This window comes from Belonocnema kinseyi, chromosome 10, assembly GCF_010883055.1.
Source record: "Belonocnema kinseyi isolate 2016_QV_RU_SX_M_011 chromosome 10, B_treatae_v1, whole genome shotgun sequence".
Lineage (NCBI taxonomy): Eukaryota > Metazoa > Arthropoda > Insecta > Hymenoptera > Cynipidae > Belonocnema > Belonocnema kinseyi.
The window spans coordinates 32,982,134-32,993,865 of NC_046666.1; positions in this window are offsets into that span (position 1 = coordinate 32,982,134).

The following is an 11,732-nucleotide window of genomic DNA, read 5'->3' on the forward strand; positions in this document are numbered from 1 at the left end:
ACCAAGGAAGGAATCAATTGCCAATGAGGCATTTTAAATTTTAACCAAAAATATGAACGTTTAGCCGAAAAAGATAAATTTCTAGCAAAGTAAAAATACCATTTTTTTATTGAGGATTTTAACATTTTTAAATTAATTTATTGTTTGTTGAAACTTCCCGTGTGGAAATAGCCCGGGTTAGCCCTGGTACAACAAGGTTTCTGGTCGGGGAATGACCGGGCTATGTATGTTTTTTAAGAACCTAGCCGTGCGCTGGTCCGAGGCTCGCTAAGTAAAACTTAGGTCAAAACCTCAGTCAGGGGCTGACTTGGCTCTGATCGGACAAATCTTATGATCGAATGCTCAGACGGTAGCTGGCTGGGTGCTGATTGGCAATAATAAAATTGTTAAACTTTGTTTATAGCCTAATTACTTTTTCTGATTTCATTAAGAAATGGATGTGTATACCCGCATGGATGTTCCACGCGTGGAAATATATTGCGTGAATATCTTTTTGACACTACAAATTTTAAGGTTTAATGAGTTCAGACTTACAAACAATGCATTTTGTGACAAAAATTCAATGACACTGTTTTGAAATTCGAATTGTTTTTTTTTTGTTTTAAAAAAAAATTGCAAACGTTCACAAAAAATTTATACTTTATATCAATCTTACGAGTTGTAAAATAGTATAAAACACCTTAAAGCCAAATCTTACACGAAAGTTAAAAAATTGTTATTATCAAGAAATTTTGAACATTCACGATTAAATATCTGAGTACCGTCGTTGAAAATGTTAAATGTTCACAAAAAATCACATTTCCTGTCATTGTAAAAAGTTATAAAATAGTCTTCAATGGGAAAAAATAAAATGTCACGCGAAGAAAAATTGTAAACGATTTAAATTATTGATTTAAAAAGTATTTTATTGATATTCCTGTTAAAATTTCGTGTATTTTATATTTACATAACGCCTCACAGTAATAAATAATTAGAAAAAGAGAACTTAAACTTTGGTACTTTAACTTTTCTGAACTGTAACTTATGAGAATGGCTTTTTCAACGAGTTTCAACTTGTCGGTTTAGCGCAGTGGTTAGCACTTCCGACTGCTAGGTGTTAGATTTAGGTATATATATGAAGGTTCGATACCCCGTATCGTTAGGACTTTTGTTTGTAATATAATGTTTAAAAATTTAGTATATGTATTTAGCCTAAACAGGACTATTAATATTTAAAGTCAAAATACTCGCAATCGTTTTATATTTATTTTTTAAATACCTTTTTTGTGTCAACGACTACGTGAAAATAGTTCATGTTGTCTGTGTGCTAAGCGTGTGGAGTTTCATATATTAATATGCTCCAATTCTGAAGTAAAAAAGTATCAAATTGATTCCCTAATTCAGTGACTGATGCTCTTCATACAATTGGAACCCGAATAATTTAGATCTAGTAAAGCACCAATTGATCTTGTCCGGGCTACGGTCGGGCTCCCCGGCCAGCTCGCGGCCATGCTCCATGGCCGGACGCTGGCCAGCGCAGCGTGACCATAATGATTGAATTCCGACCAGAAACCCCGGCCACATCCCGACTTAAAGTCGGGCTCCCCGGCCAGCTCCCGGCTTAAATCCGGGCTCTCCGGACGTAGAATGGCCAGCCCCCGACTTAAATTTCCACCCGGGGTCATTATATCACATTTTTCGTTTAAAATTCAACTCCTTAGTTTTATATGGAACTACATTATTAAAAATTCATTTTTTTGGTTGATGTTTCTTTATTTTAATTCAATTTTTTTTCCTTTTTTGCTAAAAATTGAACAATTTCGTTGATAACTCATTTTTAATTGGTTACAAACTATTTAATTAAATACAAATTAAACTCTTCCTTTTCGGGGGGAAAAATCTTTGTTCAGTTTAAAATTTATGTATTTTATTGACAAATAATTTATTTGTTTAAAAATTTAACTAATTTTAGGAAAACTAGATTTTCGGTCATTTTTTCTCTTTTTTTTTGACGAGACATATCAGAATTTCATTTTTGGTATGAAATTTATTTTTTCTGTTGACAATTCATCTCATTGTTTAAATATATAACGATTACATTTTTTGTAAAAAATTTATATTTTCTCGTTCAAAATTTTTTCTTTTTTTTTTGGTATAAAATTATTCTTTATTGTTGTTAATTACACTGTTTTGATAGAAGATTCAACTATTTTTTCGTTGAAACTTCTTTTTTTTTTATCACAAATTTTTTTTGTTTAAGATTCATTATTGTTGTCGAAAATTTATTCATTTGATTAAAATTCATGTATTCTGTTGAAAATTTGTTTTTTTTATATTAAAAAATTAATTTTTTAAGCAAAAATATCATTAATCCATTTTGTAATAAAAAGTTCTCTTTTATAATTAAAAATTCACCAATTTTGTTGAAAAATAATCCTTTTGGCTGACATTTTATTTCATTAGTTGAAAATTAAACCATTTAAATAAAAATTCGTTTTTTGTTAAATAATTTAACTTTTTAACTGTAACTGTAACTATTTCATTTTTGGGGTAAAAATCATCAGTTTGTAGAATAACTGATTACGTTAGTCATAATAACTATTTTTAGATTATTCGAGTTTACTGATTAAATCTGTGGGCGTTGCTGATTAGATGCATTTGTTTTTATTAGCAGAAAATAAAACTTCTTGGTTCACAATTCATATTTTCGTACTTCGCAGAATTTAGAATTACTTAAATAGAAATTAAGTTTCTTGGTTAATAATTTATGAATTTTTTAAAAATGTATCTGCTTAGTGGAAAATTTAACTACATTATTTAAAATACATTGCTTTTGTCAAAAATTAATTGTATAGATTTAAGATTAAATATGTCTTTTTTGTTGAAAATGCATCTTTTTTAGTTAAAAATTTAGCTATTTGGTGGATTTCAAATATTTTGTTAAAAATTCGCCTTTTTGGTTGAATTCTACTACTTTTTATTAAAAACCGAAATCTTTTTTGTTTGAAATATAATGTATTAATTTTTTAGTGAAATTTCATATTTTTTGTTTGAAAGTTTAACTATTTAGTTGAAAGTTAAACGTTGTTTGAATTCTTAACACAATAACTAAATGTACAACCAAAAGACCAATCTTATCCCAAGAAAATGAATTTTTCACTAAAAGAGGCGAATTTTTAATAATATATAAATTCTTAAACAAATAGTCGAATTTTTAAAAAAATACATACATTTTAAACCAAATAATGGAATTTTTAAAATAAAAAGATCTATTTTGAACCAAACATGGAATAGTTACATTTTCATTAAAAAGAAGTTTTTTTAATTGAAAAAAAAAATTTTAATTTTGTACCAAATAGTTGAATTTGTAAAGGCAAAAAGACGAATTTTCTACATTACAGTTAAATTTTTAAATAAAAAATCTGAATTGTCAATAAAGAAATTAATTTTCGAACAAGAAGATTAATTTTCTACCAAAAAAGACTGAATTTTTAAAATAATAGGATCAAATTATAACCAAAAATTTAAAATTATAATTTTCAGTTAGAAAAAGAAATTATTTGAAATTTTAAAAAAAGCCAAATTTCTATAATAAAGTTGAGATTTTTACACAAAAATATGAATTTTAAACTAAAATGAAGAGTCTTTATAATAAAAAACATGTACTAGTTCATGTTTTAATTAAAAAAGTTTGTCATTTTAAGTAATGAAAAAGTTAAAGAAGACAAATTAAACAAAAAATCTGAATCCGCCCCCTGGAAATATTGACCAAAAAAATTCATTTATACAAAGTAGTTCAACTTTAAACCAAGTAGTTGGATTTTTGACCAAAAAAATGACTTTTAAATAAAATATTTGAACCTTTACTAAGTGGTTAAAGTTTCCACATAGAAATCAAAATTTTAAGTAAACCAGATGAAATCCGAACCAAAAATATAGTAGTAGACTTTTCAATCAAAAACAGTTGCCCATTTGGGGCATTACAACGCCATTCCTAAACTGAATGAAGAAACAATATAAAAATTAAAAATAATGTGACGTGGAACGAAGAAAGCGAAACGAAGAAAGAACGAAGAAAGAAGCCTTAGGGATGGAAAATCTATTTGACGATTTTTATTGATTCTAACTAATGAAGATTTCCCCTATCGGATAAACAATCCTCATTGCTTGTACGAGGGCCTTTGATCATTTTTGACCGTAATGCTGATTTTTTCGCTCCACGTGACATGTCACTTTCCGGAATAAAAACTGAAAATAATTTCAATTTACTCTTACGACATTTTGTTACCATTTATTTTTATTTCAATTTAAAACATATCGATTGTAAAATAAAAAATAATATTTATTACAAAACAGTAACAATCCTGCAAAGGAACCTGAACTTCTGAATGACCCTGTACAGTTTCCTTTACAGAATAAGTTGAGATGCGGGTTCATGTACAAGAACCTGTTCAGGGTCTGAATGATGAACTTGCATAGAAACTAATCAGCGAGAATTTGCTAGTAGCTTGGCTCTCTCGATAGTAAGTTCGATCTTTAAAGGAATATAAAAAAGATAACTTTATAAAGACCCTATACGTGTTTCTGTACAGGATCCCGCGCCTCGATTTCCTTCGCAAAGCACCTGTGCATAAATGTATACAGGAACATCCAAAGGTTCCGGTTCCTTTTCAGGATCATCTACAGTATTCTGCGCCAAATTCCTGCACAGAAACCGTCAAGATTTTAAGATAGGAATTCTCATCTGAGTCAGTATTCAATACCATTTTATCAAAGAAAGACTTACACCGGCACAACATCTCCAGATTGTAAGCTGTATTACGAAAATCATAGCTTGGTGAAAAAACGTTATCGTGCACTTGAGCAAATTACGCTGGCTGCGTCTATATCTACGCGAAGCCTTAAAAAAGTTTTAAATTTCATTGCATAAGCTGGAAAAGGGGTCGGTTTTCCCCAAATCCCAGACCACCGCCAGTTTTCGGCCATCTTTGTTCTCGCGTCTTCCGCGTAATTTTAGCTACTCAGCTAAAGGTAGGGTATCTTTAATGGGCAATGGATTCTTCACTGATATATAGAAATGGACCGATAAGGGTACCTTTTCACGGAGAACTGTTTTGAGTAAGCCGTTGAATTAATTTGATACTTCGAGTTTCGTATCTAGGTTCTTCTCAACAGGGATGTCTAGTTACGCGTAACTGAAGGTTTTTTACGTAAAATACCTAAGTGAAGTATTTGACGTGAAAAACAGGTAAAATACCTAGTAAATTACGCACGAAGATTGCGGACCTGTTGAACTGTGCATAACCTCACTTTTTTGAATTTCTAGTACTTGAATTCGTAAGAGTTTTTTTTCAGTGCAATACTAATTAACCAACCACATTATCATAAAATTATGTACCTATAAGATTCTTTAAATTGATTTCAAGTAATGTTTGCAAAGAGCAACATGTTTCAGAGCCAATGTTTGTGCAGGGAAACGGAAACCGCAGAACATAAAGTCCCATATACGCGTAATTTACATCGTGTAAGGAAGTAGGCATGTAAAATACCTAGTAATTTACCGTAAGAAACTATGTAAATTGTATAGGGTATTTTAGTTACCCATCCCTGGTTCGCAACGGATCAACTTTACCATAAACCAAAAAAGTAGCTAGAAATTAATCCTATGAAAAATATTAATTGCACGATTAATTAAAAACAGGCCTCCACAAGTTTCTGCTTTCCGGCGACGTTTTCTGTCCACATGGGACTGCACCTTAAGGGTGGCGTCCCATGATTGCAGAATCGCGTTGCGTTCTGTGTAATGCGTCCAATCGCAAAACATTTCAGCTAATCACAGTATTTCTCTGGATAACTAGGAGAATATTATTGGCTGAAATGTCTAATAAATTGACGCATTTCGCAAAACGCAACGCAATTCTGCAATTATGGGACGCCACCCTATCACTATGGGGATAACAGAAATGGACTTTAGAGAGAGCGAAAATATTTTAGGGGCAGATCGACCTTTTTCTATTCCAAGACTGTCCTATGCACGGTCCTGTGCTTCATAAAGCTCTACCTATCAGAAATGCTGTCGACCAATCAGCGTTATCTAGAAAGAGACCTCTTTTAAATATTTTCTCTCTCTCTCTCTAAACCCCATTTCCGTGCTCCCCATAGCGTTATCGGCTGTATGTCGATAGGATTCTACAATAATCGTGGAATCAATGTGTTAAGTATGACTCATTTTTTAGTTAACTTGTTGGTTCAGGAATAATGTGATTGGTCGAGACCCTAGATTCTAATCCTATGTAAAATAATAATTCAATGGAAAATTCAAATTTAAGCTGCGTAAAAAGGTATCTATGGGTACCTTTTCGCGGAGGCTTGTTCTGAATTAATATTTTTTATAAGAAGTATTTCTAGTTATTTTGTTGTTTTATGGAAAATTAGATTGGTCGTGAACCTAGATAAGAACTGGATGTGTCAAATTAATTCAACGATTAATTTAAAACAGGCCTCCTTAACATGGTACCCTTAAGGATAATCAGGGTTCACTGAATTTCTACTAATTCTTTTTAATACCAAGAGACGCCGCAGCATCGATGCGCATGAAGAAATTTATTTTTGCGTAAAAAAATAATACGCTGCAATAATGGTTTCGTTGGAAATTCAGCATTTTGCGGTTGCTAAACAGGCGTTCAAAGTATTTCAAGCATTTCTTACGCGTGCATTAAAAAAAGTAGTTGAAAAATTTATTAGAAAAAATCGCTTTATTTTCCCAAATTAAGCCTGGTCAAGGTAACCAAAAGTCGTTCCTCAGGCTAATTTATGACATGTATTTCAGTATTTAGTGCAGGCATATTTTCAAGCACAATAGTCAATAATAACACTAACATTTCATTAACGCATTTTCTTTTATTCAGTATTCAATTAAAGGCCTTTTCTGATTGGTTAATTCACATGCTTCTTAAAAATTGACTAATCAGAGAGCCGGATCCAGTGCAGTGCGGTTCAAGGTATGTGCCTTGAACAACACTGCCTTTGCTCCGGATATCTGCGCTTACGCATGGTCGCAAGAGAATCGGATCGGACAAAACGCAACAAAATTTTTGCGAACAATTTTTTCATGATTTTATGCGAAATTAGCGAAATCCGGGACATTTTGGGAAAATCCGGGACTCTGGAACATTTTGTCCAAATCCGGGACGTATGATCACCCTAAACATGGACGTGGAATTGAAAAGCTTACATTTATTCCGCTCACTTCGCGCACGAATCCGCGCCGGATATTCGAACTTCGAAGATACACTTTTTCAGCCGATACCCCGGTAAGAAGCCTTGCATTACAAGGTGTAAAAAATTTTGAATCCCTAATAATGTCGTTTCTGTCCTTCGTTTTTTAATCTTTACTAGGCGGCGAAAAAAATAAGATCCCAATCCCTTTTAAAGCCGATCGGAACTGTCAGACGTAACCTCCAATAAATTAAAAACAAAATTTTCGTTCAAGTTATTAGACTGCGCTCCATAAAGCATGAAATTTGCAAAATCTGGTAGAATTGTATGCAAGAATACTTTTTTTTTATCGTAAAATGTCGCTTTATTCAAATATTATCAATCACAAAAATATAAAATCATGATAAATTCAAAAAATTATTTTTCTCCAGAATCTTCTGTTCAGAAATTCATCCTGATATCGTAAAATAACCGATGCTTTGTTTTAAGAAGGTTTTTACCTCATTATTTTTCGAAGAACGTTAAATAGAAGTAGCGCAATTTGCTAAATTAAAAGGGATTAAAATGTTTCTATTTCTTAGTTGCTTTGTGGTATTTAGAAAAATATTGTCGGCGCTAGGTACAGAAAGGGATTCAATTTAAGAGATAACTTCAAGTGATATGGAGACTCAAAAAGAGAGGACAAAAAGGGGATGCAGAAGTATTCAATATTTCTCACGTTACCACTGGTTAAATGCAATTTTTCAATACTTTTTAATTCAAGCCTTCTTACCGAGACGAGACTTAACGTGAGAATATAAGATAAACACTTTGAGCCTGTGCCCACTCATGAACAAATTGTTTTGTCAACATCCGATGGTGAGTGATACTGGATATTGAAGAGTCCCAGTAAACGAAAACAGATTCAAAATAATTAAACGTAATAGGAATCCATAATTCCTTTTAAATTCGGTTTCTGAACACGCTTTTCTGGGTGATACAAACAAGCTGATATAAAATTAGAATTCTTCTCTACACATGAAATAGAAGTGAATTTCTAGGTTCGAACAGAACTTAGATGTATTGAAAGAAATTGAACTTCACGCAGTCACCCTAACGGACCGAAATAACCGAATGGGGCCTCTACAAAGTACCCGTAAAGACCCCATTAGGTCTCCATTCCGTTCCTTTTTAAGAAACTAAAAAAAAAACAGCAAAATCATCTTTTAAATGGTTGAAATTCGGATTCTACGTTAAAATTTACATTAGAAACGCACGGAGTAATCGCAATACTTTTTCTTGCAGCGTTAAAAACTTTAAAAAATAAAGTACCTGTAATTTACGCGAGCCGAAAGCGCCTTCAAGTGTATCTTCTTTTAGTAGCAGTTAATAAGCGTTCCGTCGGTAACTTTAGGAATTTAGTCTAGATGCTAGCGCCACGCAGTGGAAACCGCAGGCAACAACGCTGCGATGCAATTGAGAGAGAATTTTATTTTTAAACTTCGCACGCAACATACTACTTGAACAATTATAGATGCGCTTGAAGTCACCTTCAGCAGAAGTTAATGACATTTTTTTTTCATTTTTGACGTTATAAAAAAAAAGTATTGCGATTGTTCCGTGAGTTTCTAATAGAAAATTTAACATAGAATCCGAATTTCAACAGTTTAAAAGTTGATCTTGCTGTTTTTTTTTTTTTTTTTTTTTTTTGGTTTTTTAAAAAGTAACCGAATGGGGACCTAATGGGGTCTTTACGGGTACTTTGTAGAGGCTCCGTTCCGTTCCTTTGGTCCGCCAGGGCAGAGAATACTAAATTTGGAATTTAAGTAGAGTTTAATTATTGGGATAAAAATATTTTTTGATGAAAATAGCGGTTCCCACTATATATGTTGTAAGACTGTTTCAATTTTAATTTGTGTTCAGCCTTAGAGCAGGGTGCATGTTTTTTGTCTGTGATTAGCAACACAGCTTGTCTCGCTTCTTTTTCACCGAATTCGGGAATCCTAAACCAAGCTCATTTTATAGGTTTCGTCTGCCAATTACCCATACCATTAAAAATCTTGTACACAATCGGCACTAAAGTGAAACGTACAATTGTTAACCACAAAACAATACTTATCACTTATTCAAAAGTATTTTAAAAAAACATCACACTATTCCATTTCTAAAATTAGCCCGCACCAATATTCGAAAAAATAGCTCTTCTCATCGCATAGAATTACCCTTTATTCCAAAAGAAGAATTTTTCAAGACAAAAATTAAAAAAACCACTATCTTACCACACATAACCTCAACAAAAAAGACGCGAATGATTAAGACGAATAATATCAGACATTTCTTATAATAATTAAATTCGGAATTCAAAGTAAATCCGACATACCAAAACACTCATTAATCCGGAAAGTTCCACAAACCGGATTTAAATCCGGGCACTCCCCTCTATTACCTTACATTCTTTTAAATCTTTTTTTATTTACTGGGTACCTATTATGTGTAATAACGATATAAAAGATGAATGTGACGGTCTTCAAAATAACCCACTATTTTTCACTTTTGCACCCTTACGTCACATTTGCGCGCTTTACGCTTTTACTGAATTACGCGTCCTCCAAAAGAACAAAAACGTTGACTGAGACGCTGGTATTGCTTCACGATACGTTCTGATTAGTCAAAATGAGATCACGATAAATCTGGTGTAATTTTAAATCGTACTAATGAAGTTCTGATCTAATGCTAGTTGACAATTAATAATTCTAAAAAAGCATTAGGTTTTAAAATTCTTTAATTTGGAAGTATATAAGAGGAATTATTTGGAAAACAGTTGAATCTTCAACCCCAAAATATAACTTTCTAACAAAGAACTTAATTTACTTCCAAATAGTTACATTATCATAAAAATAGTTTAATTTGTAACCAAGTACTTAAATTTTCAATCTGAAATATGAAATTTCAAAAACAAAAAATCTATTTCAACCGAATAGTTTAATTATCTACCAAATTGTTAAGTCATCCAGCAGAAAGATGAGTTTTCTACAAAACAGTTCGATTCTCAACTGCCAAATGTACTCCTTAAATTCTGAATCTTAAACTAAAAAAAAAAATAATTTAACTTTAAACCAAGTAATTGATTTTTCAAAAAAAAAAAAAAAGATCAATCGTTGATTAAACATATACAGTAGATGATATTTCAATTTAAAAAAAAAATTATTTGAAATAAAGAAACAGTTGAATTCAACAAATAAGTCCATTTTTTAACAAAATAGGTGAATCGTCAACTGGAACAGATTAATTTTCAACCGAATAGTTGCATCTTCAACCAAGAAGGATAAAATTTCAACCAAAAACATAACAACTTTTTGACCAAATATATGAACCGTCGACCAAATAGTAGAATTTTCCACCAGAAACAAATCAATTTTCGATTGAAAATATTCATTTTTAACCCAAAAAAATAAATTTGTAATAATCAGTTTTATTTTGGATAAAAAAAGATTACTTTTACAATATAGGTATATTTTTAAGCAAATAATTTAAGTATAAGAAAATAGTCGAATTTTCAATCAAAAGAATTAATTTGCAAAATAAATATTGATATCAAAAAAAATTTATTGGTTTGAAGATAAAAAACAGTTAAACGATTACAAAAAATGATGAATTGTCAACGACAAATGTAATTATTGATATTTCTACTGAACAATATTTTATATAAGAAGTAGTTAAATTTAAATAAAAAATATGCATATTTAACAAATTTTTTGAATCTTCAAACAAAACAGATTAATTTTTAGTGAGCTAGTTGGATTTTAAATTAAAAATAGTAAATTTTCTACCAAATTAGATCAATTTTTAAACCAAATGATAAAATTGTTTCATTTTCAAGTCGAAAAGGCGAATTTTCAACAAAACAGTTAAACGTTCAACCAATAAAGTGAGTGTTAATGAAAATAGTTTAACTTTTTCAATAATTACTTAAGAACAAGATAGTTAATGTTCAATCAAAAGTATTTCGATTTTGTTATAATGTTCTATTAATGTTCTTTGTTGTTGTTTTTTTTTGTTTTTTATTGAAGCGAAAGAAAACGAAAAAAAGTGACATTCGTTTTCATCTATTCAAGCATTTTGAACACGTATTATTCATGTTTATATATTTAATGTGGCATGTAAGACTAGAGCGGCCGCCAAACACAGTTCTGTTAATTATTATTTACCTGAAAAATAGTAAAGTATATATTTTTATTATTTCATATATTTAAAATCTCCCGCCAACTTTCAATTAGGTATTTCAGGCTTGGCGCTATTTTCTACCATAAGTGTATTTGAATAATATTTGTTATTTTTTAAAGCTATTCAATTAAGTGACAAAATTAATCATATTATTTCATCAAAGCTATTTAATGAAATAATAACATGGATTATAATATTCAATTTAATAGGTTTTAAACAATAAAAAGTAATTCCTAAATACAGTCTGTCAAGTTAAAGCGTGGGTGGCTTTACTCGCAGTCGGTAAGGTGTATCGACATGATTTTGGTGTCAAAATATTAAGAAGAGCTCCC